General features: G+C 39.2%; 1 pseudogene; it reads right to left on the reverse strand.

Annotated features, from left to right (window-relative positions):
- Nucleotides 1-2,828: 2,828 nt before the first annotated feature.
- Nucleotides 2,829-2,940, reverse strand: LOC132649822 (small nucleolar RNA SNORA17; annotated as a pseudogene).
- Between the last annotated feature and the right edge of the window lie 17,815 nt (nucleotides 2,941-20,755).

Consider the following 20,755-nt stretch of genomic DNA (forward strand, 5'->3'; position numbering starts at 1 on the left):
GTACATGGGGGTAGAGTCTGGGGCATGTTAACCTCTGGTATATTGATTACCAGTGGCAATCAAGTAACTTTGGACATGACCATAAATAAAGCTGGCATTATTTTGGTCTATTCAATAAGTACTGGAATACTGATATTAGTTTGTACCACGTTGGTTATATCAGATATTGTCAGCTGTAATACAGTCAATTAGATTTTAGACAGATGTTTTGACATGTTCTTCATGGGTGACCTAAACCTATATAATGGATTTCACTAACCAGTTAAAACTGACCTTAGAGATGAACTTGGATCTTATGTATTGCACATAAAAGACACAGAACCCATGTGAATGCTAGGGAGGTATGATGTGTAGCCTGTAATTCCAGCTTCAGAAGGCAGGAAGGGATCTCCAGTGGAAGCTGGTTAGCAAGACTAACTATATTAGTGAGCTCAGGGATTGATTGAGACACCTGCCTCACTCAAAAAGGTATAAGAACAAAGGAAGATGATTCAAGAAATCAATCTGGGTCTCTATGTGCTCTCTCATGGGCATTCATACTTCAACACACATATACCTCCCCACATAACATGCAAACACACAGGCACACACTTGAAAGTGGAAAATAAATGTAAATATATAATATATAATTTAATATGCAGATATATTATTATGTTTATAAATATATTAAATTATATATAAATAAATGAAAGTAAAATATGGCTGAAAATATTTAGTGGCTTCCCTTTGATTAGATTGGCCCATGAAACAAATCACTCAATTGAATTATTCACCTTTCCTTATGCAGAAAAGGAACTGTTAAGATGATTCTTTTTCACTGTGAGCAAGGAAAAGCAAATTTGTGTACCACTTAATGGAAGATAGAGTAGCTGGAAAAATTTTTGAGACTGCTGAACTTTTCTGTGGGAAGTAATAGAGTTCTACTGTCTTTTTCCTTCCTGTTTTTGAAATTGCCAATTTCATATGATAGAAAGCAACATATTGTGTTGGCAATTATGAGTTTATAGAAATCTGAACTCTTTCATCTTTACGTTTGTGTATGCTCACTGGCTGCTTGAAAAGAATGCACAATGTGAAGGACGTATAAGTTCCCAGAGCCTCAGTGTAGGATTTAATGTAAGCATTGTTCTAGGCATGTTACTTCCAGGGAAGTTTAAAAATTAAAACTCAGATTGGAAATTCAGAATTTCACATAATTCTGTCTGAAAGATAGTGTATAGAAAAAAGCTTTATAAATGATGGCACACATGTCAATTGTCATTATTTGTAGGAGCTCTGACTTTTTAATATGAGCTTTTACAGCAATAAATAAAAAGTTTCAAAACTCCTTAACAGCTTTCCCATGGATGCTGTGTGTGCTGTATACATATCTGTGTGTGTGTGTTCTAGGAACCTAACCAGGGGAAAGGAACCACCCACAGTGGGGAGGTCTTTCCAAGCCTGTATAACCAAGATAATTCTCTACAGGCAAGCTCAGAGTTCCCGCTTGGAGGCGATACTAGTGATGTATGACATCTTCAGAATCAGCAGTTGGGTTTGTGGCCCAGTTTGACACACGCTGAATTAGGATGCCTTTCACGGAGACTCGTTGGATGTGCTTGTGTCTGTGACAGACACAAGTGTTCCAACTAGGATCACAACGAGAGTGAAGTAATGTGATCGCGCTCATCTCAGACCAGGGACAACTTACTCGGTTCTCCAAGTGTTTCCTTTCATTCACTTGCATTTTGCTTAACCAGACACTTATTATATAATTGCATCTATTCTCTTCCAATTTCCCTTAGTAATTAATTATGATTTCTCAGTGATGCATTAGATTTTTTTATTGCCTATTTGTTTGTAGAGGCAAGACATGAATTCTCCTAGGCTAACTTTCAACCAGAATAGTTCCTTTTGTTAATCGTGTCCTTTCTCTAGCCCTCAACAGCACTGGGGAGATGGAATGTTAAGGCCAGCTCCCCCATGTTCTTCTCCTTAGGGCGTCTCACCCGCAACTCCTGCAGTGTGCGGGGCCTGTTCTCCTGAGTACCACGGCTGGCTAGCAGTGGAGTCAACTCTCCTGTTCTCATGTCCCCAGGGCCAGCTCTCCCATGGTGCCCTGGTGAGGGGTGGGGCCAGTTCCGCACAGCTCCGAGACATCAACATGTCCCGGGGGAGCAGCCCAGACTGGGACATCTGCCTGACCTTTGGTAGTAACAGACCCCTGCTGCTGCATGACCACAGACCCAGAGATGGCTGCCAGTGGCAGCACAGGCCAAGACCCCACCGTGGTCCCAGGTGGCATCACCAGCTACTCACACCAGGCTGTTTCTCACTACCATCCGGTCCCCAGTCCTGCCTCTCCTCATTGTGCCCACGTCCTTCTGTTCCTCTTTCTCTTCCACTTCTCCACCACTTACTTGCAACTCTTTATGGCACCTGAGTGTCGTCTGGGTTGTTGCAGGACTGTTGTGTCCCGCTAGTGCGTTATGGTGCTGGGTAGGGGTCATCTCAGGCATGGTCCGCCCCTCCACCACCCAGGCCAGACTGGTGGTCATCTCAGGCTCACTCCCTGTCCAGGCCGCATGGCGCTGGTCTGGTGGTCATCTCACGTCGCCTCTCTCCTGGCCTGCCCGAGTGGACACCTGCGAGTTGGGGCTCACTCCCACGCAGTGATTGCAGCCCAGCCCGAAGTGTCAGGAGGGGTTCTTCCGGTCTCCACATTGCTCCATGTCCTGGGATCCCGTCTGGGCCTCGGCAGTGCCAAACTAGTGAACATCTCAGGCTCCCCCTCCGGCTTCCCTGGCGCGGAAATGATGGTCGTAATGGTGGTCGTCTGACGCGTGCTTATTTTCAGGGAAACATTTCAGACATTCCCGAGTCAGAACATGGCGTGTATCCTCTCTCCTCCCTGCCACCTACTGACACCCTTGTCACACCCGAAACACCTCTAGGGGCAGAATAAATAGAATTTTGGTAGTGCATTCTGGCAAATATAAAGATAATTGATAAATCACATTTAAAAGATTTTACCTAGATATAAATAGGTGTGCATATATCTATTATACTCTACAATTACTACATATGATTTGATTATATGATTACATATATGTATGTATACACGTTTCTATGAATAAATATAGGAAGAATAATATAAAATCATACTGCATTGGTTATTTCATAATCCAGGAAGATGTTTTTCTTGTTCTTAGCATAGAGCCTAAAGGCCATGACTAAGGTCCATTAAAAACACCTAAAACAATTTCATACTTAATATCCCCATTCTTTTTGTTTGTCTTATTCTAATAAATTTTAAGGTTAGAAATACAATCGGTGATATGCTAATAAATATTTACAACACTTTCTATGACTAGTAATGCTTTCTGATTTTCATCACACTAATACTGCCACCAAAATGGATTTTAACTACCTACCTCTTATCACTAACTGAAGTCAGGAGAGATAAATACAATTAATCCTCCCAGACCAGTAGAAGCCACCCCCAGACTACCACTGGTTTTAATTCCCTGTGTCAGCAGCCATTTGATTTAGCAAAAGGGTGAAATGAATAAATGGTTTCAAATAAAGTTTTTGGGTTTTTTTTGCAAAACAATTCTAATAGATTGTTATGAATAAAATTACTTCAATACATCTTTTTTGCTTGAGAGGTCTGACTAAGGTACTGCTTACAAATATATAAATAATCACAGTTGAAAACCTCAGTGTTAGCAGTGGAGCTAGCTAGCCCTGATGAGGAAGGTATGGGTGAGCTAGCCTGGAGGGTGGGAGAGCAGAGAGCTGGCCCAGCCCTTTGCAGGTAAAAGTTAACAACCTGAAATTGCCAAAGTTGTTTTAAAGTAATCCGTTGTACCCATTAATGACTCTATTTGGATATTGTAAAATAAGACAGAGACGGTTGGAAACACACGGTCTCTTACATGTAGCATTATTACCAAGCCTTCATGGGTTAGATCATTTAACAAGCAAGAAAGAAGTTAAGTTGCTGTGCTAAAAACATTAGAAATAGAAGTCTGTCTGTGTTTCTTTAAAGTATGTGGACATCCATGCATTTGACCTGAATGGAAATGGTGATGTACACCTCTGTCCCTAACATTCAGGAAGAGGAAGGATGCTTGACAGGTCTTCCAAGTTATCTCGGTCTATTTAGAGGGTTCTAGGCCAGAGTTCTACAAACCGGAAGAACTATCTCAACCTCCAAGAAAATCAATATGTAGTTAATATAGTAAATTACTATCTCTCTTCATAGTCTTTATCTAAAAGTATGGAGTGGCACAACATACAAATATTCAAAAAGTGTCAGTTCCCTATGTACATAAGTAACAAACAGCTTGTACTGTTTTGTAATTTATTATAATATCCTCTTCTTCGATTATCTTTCTTTTAATGATGAGTATTTTACTATATTATATTTTAATATAATTATTTTTAAAACTAACAACAGAATAAAACATTTTGTTTAAAAGTGTTTTCGCTATTAATTTGTATTGTGTTATATGAAAGTATTAATTAAAAATTAGTTAATAAAAAGGCAAAAAATGGTTCTTTATATCAGATAGTTTGAAGAGTACTCAGCTAGAGAGATACTTGCTTTATAGAAGCTGGTGAATCATGATGTATGGAGTGAACACAAAGTTAGAACAAGTACAAAAGCAAAGCTTTTTGAAGTTTCACATTTATAAAAAAAAATGTGAGTAATAAATGTCCAGAAAGTGTATATTGTCAGACATGATGGTTACCACTTTAATTCCAGCACTTTGGGAGACAAAGGCAGGCATATCTCTGAGTTCAAGGCCAGCCTGATCTACAAAGAGAGTCCAGGAGAGCCAAGCTACACAGAGAAACCTTTGTCTCGAAGAAAAACAAAACAAAAATGAAAATGTATGCTGTTTGGGATGACTTGTTTAGTTGAGCATTCGCAGTACAAATTTGCATACATTAGATCTGAATGAAAGTTACCTGTGTTCTCTTGAGACTATTTGATTAAGGCCTCGGCAGACAAAACAGTCTTCTAAAACCACACAATAGTGAACTGGCAAGCGGCTCAGCAGTCGACGTTGTCTGCACGGAGCCTGAAGGTCTGTATTCTACTGCAGGACCCACATGGAGGAGGAAGAGCCAATTCCCTCAAGTTTTTTTGTTATCCGACCTCTATGTGTATGTTGTGGTACTTATACATACAGAAACAAATGATTTAAAAATATGCGTTTACTATGCTCAAACTCTTTATCATCTTCCTGTCACATTTATAATAAAATTAAAAATCACTTTTTTTCTCACAACCTGTGCTCAGCCCTCTCTGACTTTGCTTACTCGTGGTGTACTCTACGCACGTCAGCCATATTGACGTACTTTGAGTGTTCCAAGCAAACTCTCATTCCCAGTGTTCCATGTTCCTTGTGCGAGTCCTCTATGCTCAGGTCTTTCCACTGCTAGTTCTTCCCCCTCCTCTCATGTTTCACATCCTGTTTTCCCTCCTGGGGCCTTCACTTTCCCGATGGCCTTTTATAGTATTTGTGGCATCTACCCACTACTTGAAATTTCACTGTTTTTGTTTGTTTGCTTGCTTTTTGTCCCTTTTCCTTTTAAATAGAATGAAAGCTCAATGAATGTAAATATTTGTATTATACTCTCAAAACATAGTGTTCTGGGAAGGCCCTGTAATGATGCTCAATGAACGGATGCCAGGGAGGAAGAAACCGTTTTACTCATACTAGCAACACTGGCCCACTTGAACTGGTAATCGAGGGAGATCTGGAGAAGAAGCCTCACTGAAGAGACGTAGATGTCAGTGGAGGCCATTTCTGTTGTTACAAAAGCATTCCTCTGTAAAAATGGAATCTGTTTCTCACAGATAAAAGTCTATTTTTACTGCCCTCTTTAATCATAACCCTTAAAAATCTTCTAATATCCAATTACGTACATCAGTCTGACTGATGTACATTAAGCATAAAACAAAGTAAGAGGGAGGCTGGGTTGTGTGGAGTCTTTTTCGAGAACAGATGAGTTTTATTATTATAAATGTGACAGGAAATTGATAAAGAATTTAAGCGCACACACCCACAGACATTTTTAATCATTTTCTTGTGAGGAGTACATGACATACATGGTAGTGCCATCCTAAATCAAGTGTTACTTTGCATTTGTGTTCAAGTTATGTAGTGTCTCCAGCATGGGGCATTTTCAGCTGGTTTTGCTGAATGACCAAGGGCTTTTACTGTAATGGGAGCCTCTGGGATGTCCTCAACCTACAGCTTATGTGGACATGCCCCACGCATGTTACTGGACTTTTGTTTACTAACTCATGGCTTTCAGGAACACCAGTATATAGTCCCCGTATACAGTCCATACAGTCTCTTCTTCTTCCCCTCCTCATCCTCCTCTGCCTCTTCTTTTCCTTCTTCTTTGGGGACAGCCTAAAAATAGAGAATGACTGTGTAGACTTTTACACATTCCTTGCTTAGGTTAATCCTGTCCTCCTCCTCCCCAATCTACCCCATAAGTCACCAATTTTAACTACCCCATCTCTGCTTTAACTTTCCACCCCTGGTGTAAGCTCCCTCTCCATTTTCATATTACCTGCATTTTGCTATCCTCCTACCTTAAGACACTCACCCAACCAATGGCCTTTATTTTTGCACTCTATTGGTGCTTTAAGTCAAACACACGAATCAAATTCACACACAATGGGATCACAATGTGTTCGTTTTCTGTGTCTGCATCACCTCACCCAATACAATTTTCTCCAGTTATACCCATTTACCTGGAATGTTAATAATTTCATTTTTCTTTGTGGTTAAATAAAACATAATAAGTACCATGTTTTCATTATCCATTCATTAAGAAATGTTTAACGTGACTCTGAGATTCCAAATTACACCCATCAGAATGGCTAAGATAAAAAACTCAAGTGATAGCACATGCTGAATGTGAAGCAAAAGGCTCACTTCTCCAGTGCTAGTGGGAGTACAAATGTTTGCAACCACTGTGGAAAACAATCCGGAGGTTTCTCAGGAAAGTGGGAATAGCTCTACCTCAAGATCTATCTTTGGTATCTATCCAAAAGATGCTTCACCATACCACAAGGACACTTGCTTATCTATCTTCAAAGCAGCTCTATTTGTAATAGCCAGAAGCTGGAAACAGCTTAGATGTTCCTCAACTGAAAGATGGTTAAAGACAATGTGGTATATTTACATAGTAGCATATCACTGAGCTATTAAAAATGAAGAAATTATACAATTTGCAGGCAAATGGATGGAATTAGAAAAGATCATCCTGAGTGAGGTAACCCAGACCCAGAAAGACATGCACGGTATACATTTACTTATAAGTGGACATTAACCATGAAATACAGGATAACAAACCATACTATAATCCATAGACCCAAAGAAGCCAAGTTGTTCCCAAGGGAGGATGCTTGCTTGAATCTCACTCAGAAGAGGAAAAAGAAAAATGGACATCTGAAGTAGATGGATGGAGGGAAAAGAGTGGGAGAGTGGGTGAGGAGGGTAACTGGGGTGGGGATCAGGTGTGTGGAGAGCAGGGACTGGGGGGGTAGCAAGGAGGACTGTAGCCAGGTGGGACTTCCAAGGGAGGGAGAGGGACACCACTCATGAGCCCTTAGACCCAAAATTTGTCTTGCCTACAAGAAGGGTAGGGAGTAAGATCGAGCAGAGATTGAGGAAATGGCACACCAATGACTGGCCCAACTGGAGACCCATCCCTTGGGAGAGAGCCATCCCCTGACACTATTCATGATACTCTGCTATGACTGCACACAGGAACTGTCTTATGAGAAGCTTCATCCAGTAGCTGATGAAAACTGGTGCAGAAACCCACAGCCAAACAATAGGAGTGGGGAGGAAGGATAGAGGGAGCCGGGGAGATTAAGGACACCACAAGAAGACCTACAGAGTCAAGTAATCTGGGCCTGTAGGGGTTCACAGAGACTGAGGCACCAACCGAAGAGCATGCATGGACTGAACCTAGACCTCCTACACGTCTATAGCACACGTATGTGCAGTATGGTCAACATGTAGGTCCCTAAACAACGGAAGAAGAAGCTGTCTCTGACTTTGTTGCCTGACACTGGCTCCCTTCTCTCTAGCTGGGCTGCCTTGTCAGGCCCCAGTGGGAGAGGATGCACTTAGCCCTGCTGTACCTTGAGGGGCCTGGGTGGGTTGATATCCTTTGGGGGCCTCCCCTTCTCTGAGAAAAAGGAGAGAGGGGATGATGGTAGAAGGTGTAAGGGCAGACTGAGATGAGAGGAAGAAAAGGCTGGGATCAGGCTATAAAGAAATTAAATTAATAAATACATGGAAAAAAAGAGAAATGTTTTACATGAACTCCAGAAAATATAACCAAGGGAGGATCAGAAATAATATGAAGCCCATATAGTTTGGAACCAGGTTATCATACATCTAAAGGTAAAGGGAGAATCATCTAAAATATTCATCTCCATTTAAGTATTTTAGAGCAGATACTGAACTGAATTTCCTGTTATGGATTGATGAGGAAAGTTAGACACAGGCTCTGTGAAAACAAGTCACATCCTCCATTTAATTATTCTGGAACAACGCTGTAGGGGATACAGTTTAGTTTTGTTTATTCTACATAAGTCAAAAGTAATTCCTGGTATGTAAAAAATTGTCCCTCATGTTCTACTAGTCCTACTAGTGCCTAATAGCTGAAATCCCTCACACAAAGCTTCCAGTCTACTCTGATGCTAATATAAGGGTCTTTACCAGAACTCTAATTTTTAAAACACTGAGCCCAGAAATAAGATTTTTTTGCTGCATATCCACTATTCCATTTCTAAGGAAAGATGAATTAATTAGACTCCTATGTAGACTTCACCCTAATTTAGTTTGGAAGCAGAAGTATTTTTGCTTCTGTCACATAGATGTATGTGATCAGTTTTAATCTATTTCTGATTATGAGCCAATCTGTCGTCTCATTTTGACTTTAGTGATAATAATACAGAAATCTGCTTTGAATATGTCCTTTATATCTTATAGCTACGTGATAAATGTTAGCAGCCTCACAGGCATTGTCCTCAACAGTATTTCTAGATGGATGAATATGTAAGCAAATATCTATCTTAATACTTTAAAATACATATAATATATGCATATGTTTATTATATATTTTAAGGTATGTTGAAAGATAAGTTGTGGCTGTTGCAAACTCATAATAGAGATTACATGGTAAGTATGACACATTTTATAATTGAATTTTTTAATTTTAATTTTCAAGTGTTTTCTTTCCCTCTAGCTATTCTAGGATGGAGCCCTATTTTATAAGAGATAATACTATGAAAACCAGAAAAGTTCATGAATTCCTATGTGATTTTCTGACATAATACAAACGAAAAAGATAATGATGCATTTAGAATGCATTTTTTTGTCAGAATCAGTGATATTTCCAAGTTATGTAAAAATAAATGAATCTTTTCAAGAAACAGGAAAAGCTTAAAGCTTTTTCTAATCTTTCCTAACCTTCCTCCTTTTCCTTCCTACTTCCTCTCCTCCCTCCCTTCCTCCTTTCTTTTTCTTTTTCTTTTTCTTTTTTTTTTTTCTCAGACAAAGTCCCATTCTTACCCCCAGACTGGCCTAGAATTCACTGTACTGACCAGAGTGCCTTGAACTTGTTGAAATCTTCACCCCTCAGGCTCCCTGGTGCTGAGTCTACAGGCCTAAGTACCACACCAGACTTCTGAAATTTTTCTAAGATGACTCTGACTTTTTCTACACCTCCTTATAAAAATGAAGCAGTGCTGAAACCTATCAGGAAAAGCCCTTACTTGCCTTGGGGGCACAAAACTGCACCCTCTATCTAAAGCACTTATCATCTTTGGAATCATTGCATAGGCAGTAACCTAAGGACATGTTCTGACCACACCCTCTGTGGTGTTTGAGCAGGAACTCTCATAAAATATCAGCTTTATTGGTGCTTTCTGCTCAAGTTTATATCACGTACAGACGAAACCTGTCTCAGCAATTGATAATGAAATCTATCTTTCTCCCCTTTCTCCTCCTCCTTCTCTTCTTCCTTCCTTCCTTCCTTCCTTCCTTCCTTTTTCTTTTCTTTTGAGATAATATTTTACCGTTAAACCTGGGTTTGCCTTGAACTTGTGATTGTTCTTTCTCAGCTTCCCCCAAATTGAATATTTTGACTATGGAAAGGAGTATAGGATAATCAGATTTCATAAAGTATTAAGTAAATTTTTAGAAGCAGTGAGGGCAACTGGATCAACCTTTTACGTTAACTATCCCCAGATCACATTAGTTTTAAATTCTTTTTTCTAGTGTCAGGAAGATATGAGAGCCAGTCATGTTGAGAAAGCAGATTGCTTCTTCTTGGGCATTTGGACGAGAGTCTACTCTTGACCTCTCGTATCTGTGGGAGCTACATGTATGGATCTAACACACCGCAAATAAAAATAATTTTTCTTCTACTATAAATGTGCAGATGGTTTTGTTCTCATTCTTTACAAATGCAGAAAACCAGCAATTTTTAGCATTAAGTCGAGGTGGGATTGTAAGCATACAGGAATCCATCATAGGCAATGTGCAAACACAATGCCATTTATGTATGTAAGTGGAGTTGTATTCAGGTTTTGGTATCTGCAGAACAAGTCTGAAAACCAGGCCTCAGTGGATCTTGAGCATTAACTATATTTAGTCTTAAAACCAAAACAAAAGCAACAACAACAACAACAACAAAACTCCCTCAGAAGTACACTTAGAAGGCCTGTGAGTTACACTGTGTGTTTCCCACATAAAGAAACCCAGAGAGACACCTGGCTGAGGAGGTGGGTCTAGATCCTCATTTGGGAGCCTTCTGTAGTGTCCTGGGTGGGTCACATTAGGAACGCTTCTCAGCTTACCTGCTCTGGGTACCCGGCACAAGATTGCATTAGGACAAAGGGATACATCAACACATTCTGACACTCCTGAAGGGAAAGCATGAAATGTGTTCCATTTTGATTTGGACTTGATTCATTCTCTATCCCATTGCTGGCAAGAAAGCGACTTCATTGACCATGGACTCACGTTGCAAAAATCACCTACGTATACAATCACAGCCGTTAGAAAACACTGCACATATTAATCACATACAGTTACAACTAGCAGCCATCTGCTCCATTTTAGATGAATATGGAAAACAGTTTCTTTGTTGTATTTTCCTTTATCTATCACAACTACCACAACGTTTCTGACTCCAAGCGCATCCTTTTCAGAGCCTAGCAATGCCTTAATACATTTGGATGACTACATGCCGCATGCGGATAGAAAAGATGAGGTTGCAAAATTTAATATATGTTGGTAAATATATTTGCTAATTTCCAATGTGTTTATTTTGAATATCACAGGATTTTAAACATTTCCCCGAAAGCATGCTTTTGAAACGTTATCTTATTTTAGCAATCTAATACAATTGTTTTTTTTCCAAATGATTAAATTTGAACTTTACAGATTTTTCTGCTGGAGAAAGGCATCCAGGGAATATGTATTGTTTTACCCAATGAAATGTTGTTCATGGAAAGAGAGGTTTTCAGGTTTTATCTTCTACTTAAAAAAAAAAGATATTTCTAATATAAAATAGCATCTTAGGCATATAATCTTGGAAATAATCTTGGAAATGATTAAATGTCATTTACTCTTTGTGGAAGAGATGTATCATAGAGACGTCTTCAATTTGGAAAAAGCTTCATTAAAATGAGTCTGTTATTTATAGCCATGCATCCTCTTCAGCTTCTTCGTATCAAACAGAGTGGACTTGCTGGGAGAAAATTAAACTGGTCTTAGTGTGGCCATTTTATTTTTGAAGCAATTAATTTCAGATCCATCAAAACCTGCTTGAGTATTCTAGTCCTATCAGATATTCTTCAGTTTGGGTTTATTGTCCCCAAACTCTTCACATGCACAAAGGGAGGAGAAAACTTGAAAGGTGATCAGATAATTTCACTAATGTAGGTGATTGAAACATGTATTTATACACAGCTCTGTAATTACTTGGAGGCCTGCAATCATCAATCTTTCTGATTATTTTGTTACATCTTCAGCTCATCTTGTGAGCTTGAACAATGCAAATCATGCTAAGCAGAAGGCTACCGTTCTCCAGATGTATAGTGTGTGAAATGGGCAAAACATGGCTTAGATTTGCATATTATTATTATTATTTTGCTGTGGCAGAACACTACACATAACCAAGGTAACTTACAGACGCAAGGGTTTATTTCAGTTATAGTGCTAGAGGGTCAAGACTCCATTACTGTCAAGGCAGGGATGGTGTGCAGGCATGACAACTGGAGGTGCTGAGAGCTTGCAAGCAGGAAGCAGGGAGGGCTAAAAGGAATGGCATGAAAGTTTGAAACCTCAAAGCGTGCCCCTCTCAACCCTAATGGCAAACTTCCTCCAGCAAGATCATATCTCCTGAACTACCCAAACAGTATCACCAACTAGAGACCAAGAATTCAAATGCTGAGACTTCTCATTAAAACCACAACAAAATTTAAATCTTTTAAAAAATTAATTTTCAAAGTAAAATTTTCTTAAGTGAAAGACATGTTCTTTAATTTATTTAACAAATAAATACCTAAATAAGCTTTCATTGGTTTTTGCAACTCTAGTTTCTGGGTTAGAGTAATAACTAAGATATGAATGTAGATCCTAAACAAATGAGTGAAATTATTAAGCACGTATAAAGTAGATGACAAAACGTGGGGGGTGGTTCACTAGTTAACAGAATTTGCAGCTCACAAGCAACAACAACCCTGGTTCCGGGGCATGTGAGACCCTCTTCTGTCATGCCAGGTGCTGCACACACATGGTACATTTACATGCATTCAAGGAACCACTCACACGCATAAAATAAAAATGTGCTGATTTATTTATTTATTTATTATTTAAAAAAATTTTTTTGCTGATTTATTTTTTTAAGCTTTTAAAAATAAAATCCAACATTGTGGAAATATAGCTCCATAATTAAGAATGCTCATGTTTCTTGCCAAGGATTTGGGTTCAGTTCCTAGCACCTCCATAGTAGTAGCTCACATCCGTCTGTAACTCTAGTTCAAACATCTCTTCTGACCTCTTTGGGACCCCAAATGTCCTCAGTACACACTCACAGATGTAGGCACATACATATACACAGAAACATTTTCACAAAAGGAGAATCAGAGTAGGTTAAAGAGAGATGGAGTACACAGTGGGTGTTTTGTGTTCCAGTTTATAAGATTCAGAGAAGATTCTGAGGATGGTACAGGGAGATGGCATCAACACAGAATTGAACAAAATGAAGCAGAGCTAAGCAGGAATGTGTGGGCAGTGGTTAGTGGTTAGAATGTGGTACTATATCCATTCCTATAGAAAAAGGATTTGAGGAAGAAGAATAAATAGGTAGTCATGACAGTCACAGAACTGATAAGCAACCAGCTGAAATCCGTGGTTTAATCCTTGGTTGCAGAGAGTTGGAAGAAGATAGGACAATTTACTTATATTTAAGGATCTTTCGAGAAATGTTGAAACATAAGGAAGGGAGCAGGAGGTGGCAAAGCCTGGGTAGTAGCATTAATGTGGTTTGGGAAGGACACAGGTTGTATAGAGCCATTTGGAAGTCTTTATAGTCCAGTCTAAGAGAGGGTTCTGGGCAGGAAGTGGCATTGTTAATCATAGTTTGCCAGGATACTCTGGCTGCTCTATAGAAAATGTGCCGTAAAAGTAGCAAGAATGCAAACAGGAGAACTGTTTACAGAGTGTTTCAGTTGTACAGGCCAGAGAGAAGAGCTATCATGGCTTATTCTGAGGTAGTTTTGGGGGAATATTTGGCTCACTTTGGTCAAGTACATAGAGTAGGTGTCATAAGAGGCTGTGTGAAAATATGGCAGCTCCCTCTGGCATTCTCTGTCAAATCAGGAAGTGGGAGCAATAAGGCCAGTTCCCAATGGAAACTCTTATGGTTTGAATTAGTGTCAGAAGGGATTTTTCAAAGCTAACTTTGAGGGAGCAATTAGATCATGAAGACTATCACTTCATCAGCGGACTAATCCACTGATGAGTTCAAATTTTGCTTAGTTATTGAGAGGTTATGGACACTTCAGGAGTGGAATCTAACTGAAGAAATTAGTTCCATGCAGGTAGACCATGGAGACTCTAACTTGCCCTCTCTATGTCTCTCTCTCCCTTTCTTAGTACGAGGTAAGCATTTTTTTTTTTTCTTTTCTTACTACCATGATTTTCTGACTCAATTTCTGCATATTACCTTGGGGCATATAACCATGGACTAAAATCTCTGAATCCATGAGACAAAATACATCTTTCCTCCTCCAGGATAATTTAATTATTCTGTCAGGGATGGAAGTCTGACAGCAGAGGATGAATGAACTTTTTTTTGTCTTTTTTGGATAACCAAAGTTATAGCTAAGCTAGCTAACCACGACCCTTATTATCTTTACATGTTTAAGATTCTTGGAATCCAATTTGTCTGTGAATCAAGTAAGATTTAGGATGATAGGTTGAACATCACAAACTCTTGTTTCAGTCTTCATCCTACTTGCTTTTGAAGACTGTGGCCTCTCACCTAATTTCCCTTCTTTTAAAAAAAATATCTTTAAGATCTCGTATGTAAGTAGTGCATTTACGTAATTTTCCTTTTCCCTCTCTTCTCTCTAAATTTTCTTGTTTCGCTTCTTTCCTCAAATTCAGGGCTTCTTACTTTTTAGTTATAATGGTTACATATATGTGTACAAACACACAAATCCACATATACATATATAGAGACATGCATGTAGACAAATATATATGTAACAACAATGAATGAAAAACCATGAATTTGATCATGAGCAATGTAGGGTATAAGGGAAGGTCTGGAGGGAAGAAAGGGAAGGAAGAATAATGGAATTATAACCTCAAAAATGAAAGAAAATTATGTAAAATCTATTTTAGAATTAGGTTATAGATTCATGTGATAACCTTTCTCTTTTCCTTTTTCATTAATTAATTTAGTTAATCAATTTACAGCCTGATTGCAGCCCTCCTTCTTCCTCCTGTCCCAGTTCTACCCTCACATCTCCATTCTCTCATTTTCCCTTCCCCTTCTCCTCAGAAAAGGGGAGGCCCCCCTCATGGATACCAACCCACCCCGGCACATCAACTCACATCAGGACTGACTGCATCGTCTCTCACTGAAGCCAGAGAAGGGAAGTCATCCAAAGCAGGGAAAGGGATCCAAAAGCAGGGAACAGAGTCAGAGACAACCCCACCCCAATAGTTAGGAACCCACAAGAAGAACAAGCTGCCGTCTGCTGCATATGTGTAGGGGGCCTACGTCCAGCAGATGCATGCTATTTGGTTGGTGGCTCAGTCTTTGTGAGTTCTGCGGTAACATTTCTTATCTACGTCGTTGTCTAGTTCTAGGAACTGAAGTTAAAGGCAGTTGTTGGAGAGATGCATTAACCTGCAGGAAACTTGGGACTTGCCCGTTTAGGGTTAATAAATTGTATTTGAAGAATGAGACAGAAAGTTTGATGTATATGAACATAGCCTCAAACAGGCATATAGTCTAAGATGTGAAGAAAAATTTGGAATGCACGCTGGAATTTGAGATTTATTTTCAAGCTGCTTGAAGTCACGGGACATGTAGGAGTTCTGGAAATGTGTAGAGAGAAAAGGGAAGCCTGTGGATGGGGGAGAGGCTACTGAGGCCCCACCCTTAGCTGAGGAGCTATTGATAGTTGAAGGTGGTAACAACTGACAGGCCGCCCAAGGCCTGTCATGACCCCTCACTGAGTATATGACCCCTCACTGCTATACTTATGGGCAGGACTAATGGGAACCTGTGGGTTAAAATTAAATAAATACAGCTTTGAAAGATGACCTGAATTTGGGAGATAGATGTCTTGTCTGCTTCCAGGAAGGGTTTGGGGTTTGGAGGGGAAATGTTCAAGATACATTGTAAACCTATATGAGAACATAAAAAAAGTTATAAAATAGTAAATAAAAAAATGAAAGAGACTATAATTAAACATGAGAAACTGTGCCTGATATAGTGGAGTCCTTTGAAGTGTCTGAGTTGTCAATGAAGTAAAAGAATTGAATAGGAGCAATCCAGTTAGAAGATGGTGGTAAGAAATGCAGAGCAAACAGTGCAAAATGTTCCAGGGAATAAGAGCACTAAAGGTAATTTATTCTATTGGGTATCAGGTCTTTAACAATATGGTATCACTGGAATGATAAAGATGAGACAGTTCCAGTGAACTCAGAAGCAAGTTGGTCAGGAAGTAAAGTTGGGATGCAGATAACTCTTGAAGGTCGAGGAAGATAAGTATGTGGTACACAGGAGAAGGGAAGGGAAGTTATTAAAGTAAAGCTCCGGCATTGTATACCAATCACAGAGACCAGGGCATGGAAAGGCAGGAACAGAAGCTACATGTTGACCAAAACCCACACTGAAGCATTCTGGGAACACGGGATCCAAGGCAGGCTCCCTTTTGAGACAGAAGCGATGAGAACAGATGTGAAGAGAACAGACTAAAGAGAGATGCCTGTGTTCAGAGCTCATCGTTTCATCTGTATTTTTGTTTGTTTTTGGTTTGTTGGTGTTGTCTATGCTACACTTCTATGATGGTAATGAGAACACATTACTTCAAAACAAGTAATTGAAATTTCTACTCTTTAGCCTCACCACCCCAAGTTAACTATGAATTGTTTTGGGGAGTTTTTTTTTTAACATGGTTTTAGTTTCATGGTGTTAACATGTGAGGACAGTCGGAAAGTTGGCATCAAAAGCAGAGGAACACAAACATGGTTATTCTGCATTTGCACAAAAGGAAAGGGTCTAAGCAAGCATAGCTGGAGCGTCTTTAATTCACTTTGAAACATTGTTACATGGAGAAGAAAATGTTTTTCGTGAGCGAAAGCACTAGTATTGAATTCTCTAGGAAGCTGCACTTTAGTCAAGTAGGGCACTGTGGTTTCTGGCTTTACTGGGAAACCATGAAACATTTGAAAGAGTGCTATCACATTCCAGCAACTTCCAGTTTACTCCAGGCCTGAAGTCAACTCAAACTCATTTCTTCTCTAGCTGAAGCGTTGAAACACATAAGAGGAGTGAACATTCTTATTTATGTCATAGGCAGTATGTACCTTCTTCACCAAGTGGAATTTGAGCATTGTCACTGCCTTACCAAGTGACAAGTCCCTGCTAATTCATTATTGATCTGGTGTCCCCATGAAAATCCAGTTCAGAATGTGTGTGTGTGGGGGGAGAGACAGCATTGTCCAGAGCATTGTGCTCTGATTTTCTGTTATTTATTTAGTCAAAGAAAGCACACAGCTAACTTGTAGTGTGTGTGTGTGTCTGTGTGTGTGTGGTGAGAGAGAGAATGAGAGCAAGAGAGAGAGAGAGACTAAGACAGAGACAGAGGAATGAACTGTATGTAGGCCAAATAGGATTATCCTCTTAATGATGCTAATGTGAATTACTTTTAATAGGATTAAATCCCCTGGGTTTAGAGTAATGGAGAGAATCATCTTAGCTATTTCAACAGACTGCGCTAAGTGGTGTAGAAGGGTTCTAAAAAAAAAAAATCAGCATTCTATAGGTAAAGCAGTCCCTGGGCATAATTAAAACTCATCATTCAAAACTGGAAATATGTTCATATTTCATTTAATTATTTTGTGTCAAACCAATCTTTTTCAGAAAGAACGGGAAACTGCCTAAAATATTCATATACAGTACCGCCCTTTGCATATGCAGTGTGACAATCAGGAAAAATGTTGTTCAGGAATTATTTCCCAATAGGTACCCTAAAAATGAATTAAATTCCCGCGGGAATTAGTAAAATAAGAATCTATGACACAATAAAGGTTGAACTCTAAAACATCTGAGAAAATACAGAATTCAATAAATGGTTGGAAAAATGATTATTTTGCAAGAGGTTATCACCCCATCTTAGCTATAATTTGAATTTACCAGTAAAATTTTGCACATGCAGATAGTAGGAAAATGCAGATCAGTATTGCTATATTCTTGTATTTATTGTTCTAAGCATGTTTCTTCTGGTTTTCAAGCCAGAAACCACAAGGAAAAGATGAAAAGTTTTGAGCATATGAAGTAGAAATTTCTGCTGCCACATGTCATAAAGAATGTGAAAGAAAACATTTCAGACTAAGGAAATTTGCATGATTTACAAGGAGTCTTTTATCTGATTCTATAAATAGCCCTCAAAAAATAGCTAGACCAACATTTCCCCTGGCAAATCACTGTAATAAGAAAATAGGTCAATATCATGAATAGGCAATTTATTAAAAAAATGTAAATTGCCAAGAAAGAAGACCCATTATTCACGTTTTAAATGGCAAAAATGAAACAACTAATGACACAAAGATATGTCAAAATAAGAAGAGCTAGGCATACTCATAAAAAGTGGGAAAGAGCCTAGAAATCATCAGCACAGGAGAAAACTTCCTCAACAGAACACCAGCAGTACAGGCTCTAAGATCAAAGATCAATAATTGGGACCTTATGAAACTGACAAGCTTCTGTAAATCAAAGGACACTGTCAAAATGTCAGCCTACAGACTGGAAAAGGATCTTCACCAACCCTATATCTGACAGAGGGCTAATATCCAGAATACATAAAGAACTCAAGAAGTTAAACAGCAACAAATCAAGTAACCCATAAAGTCTGGTGACATTAAGGTGGAGGACAATGTGATATGTTGTCTATGAATGTTTACTTCTTCAGGTTCTGGGGCTGCTCATCTACAGAGATTCAGACATAAGCACAGCTGAAGAAAGTCTTTATTTGAGCACACTTCTGTTCCTTGTGTGGTCCACATCTAATGACTGCCCAGTGTGGAGGTCACTTCAGCATAGCTAAGAGTCATTCTACCCTCTGAGCCTCTGGGAGGAAGCTGACCATTACTTCTTGGTCATGCTGGAGCTTCACTGCTGCTTCTGACAATTCTTCCTTCCATACCAGCTGGTCCCAAAAGCAGCCCTTGGACATTCAGTGTATTAAACCCTGAATTCTGAGTTTTCTGTTTAACAGGAGAATCAGATCTGCTAGTCTTAACTTCTGTACTTTTAAAGAGAAAATTGCTTATAGGTATCAATAGCTCAAAAGTATAGCTTGCCATTTCTCTCGGAGATTTCATTTTTATAAAGATAGCCATGAAAAGAAGAGAAATGTATCTATAGCAATGTTCACTAGCAGAAATCCTGATGATGTGAGAATTATGTAGATAATCTATTGGCCATATGTTAAATATTGGTAAATTATTTCAATTATCATAGGCCCATTATCATGCAAATGGTTCCATGCAAATGGAACCATGAACATGGTACTATAGCAGTGTATTTCATAAAATTGAAAAATATACATAATATGATACATAAAATGAGAGATTTCTAGGAAATGTGCTCAGCATGACATTTTGTTTTTACAATGCATCATTGCGGACAAGAGAAAATGTTTTGTTTTGTTTTTTTCCCTGACACTTGAACTTTCTGTTTGTGTTCTCTGATTTTTCTAAAAATTAGGAATTAAAAATGTGTTATAAAACTAGAATAAAAGCTTAATTTCTATATTTTGAAGATTAGAACAAAAAGAAATTTGAGGTCAACCTTGTGAACTCTAAGAAGGACACTACTTTGATTCATTTTGTTCTCCTGGGGGACTCACCGGAAACATATTTTTCTTTGGCATACTCTTCAAAATAATTTCTAAGCAGCGAACACCCTCCTTCCTCCCTTCCTCTGAGGTGTGAAAGTTTACATTCCTGTGCGTGTAAGCTCCTTTGCCAAGGATCTTGAGATGAAAGATACTTTATAATCAGAATTTGCTTAAGGAGAGCTGAGAGAAACTTTGTGAGTTGTAGCCACAGGATAATTTAACCAAAATAACCAGGGCAGTGATTTTGGAGGTCTGCCCTGCCCTTGGAGAAGCAAGAATGGTGGAGAGAAACAGAGACGGTGTGAGTACCTGCCCAGGGTGTGGCGGGTGAGGCGGGTTGGGCTGAGGGTATCTTAGTAACCATCACAGCCAGCTGAATAATCCTCTGTGAGAGGTAAGGAGCTGGTAGCTCTGTTCAACACGATGAGTAGCTGAGTGGCAGGCATTGTTTCAAATGCTGAGCATCTGACCCTTGGTAGTTTATTTCGGGCATCTTTAAGCACAGAACCATTTGGCAAGAATTTTTCGTGGCAATAAATAACTCAATCCTGTGTGTGAAATAAAACTTAAGGAATGACTGTATTGAAACTCTTTGTAAAGTACATGTGACATATTCTATGAAGATGGGTTCCGCATGTAACACCTTCGAAAAAAGATAAGGTCTATAGTTATAGTTGTGAGCCTCGCCTTTAATTGCTGAGCCATCTCTCCAGCCCAAGATAGTTTCTATAGATTGACAAGCTCACAATAAGGGCCTGCAGGATCTGGTTTCAGACACACAGATAGTGCGAACGTCACCAGGCTATTAAACACGTCCATCCCTGGCTTTCCCGGCTGAAAACAAGTTATGCATCCTTCCCTACATGTTTAACATTTCTGGTTCCTGAGTGCTTATCTGTGAGCACAAGGGCCTCTGTATGTCACAGAAGATGGAACTAGAAAGTAGGACCTAGAGCATCTTTTTCCTTCAAGGCGGTTGTGTTTCAGTGTTTTCCGTTTAAAGTTCTGAATATGTTCGAACATTTTTTTTCCATTGGTTGAAAAAAAAATTAATTGCCAGTTTTCCATGTTCTT

The sequence above is a fragment of the Meriones unguiculatus genome, chromosome 21 (assembly GCF_030254825.1).
Source record: "Meriones unguiculatus strain TT.TT164.6M chromosome 21, Bangor_MerUng_6.1, whole genome shotgun sequence".
In the NCBI taxonomy this organism is placed as follows: Eukaryota; Metazoa; Chordata; class Mammalia; order Rodentia; family Muridae; genus Meriones; species Meriones unguiculatus.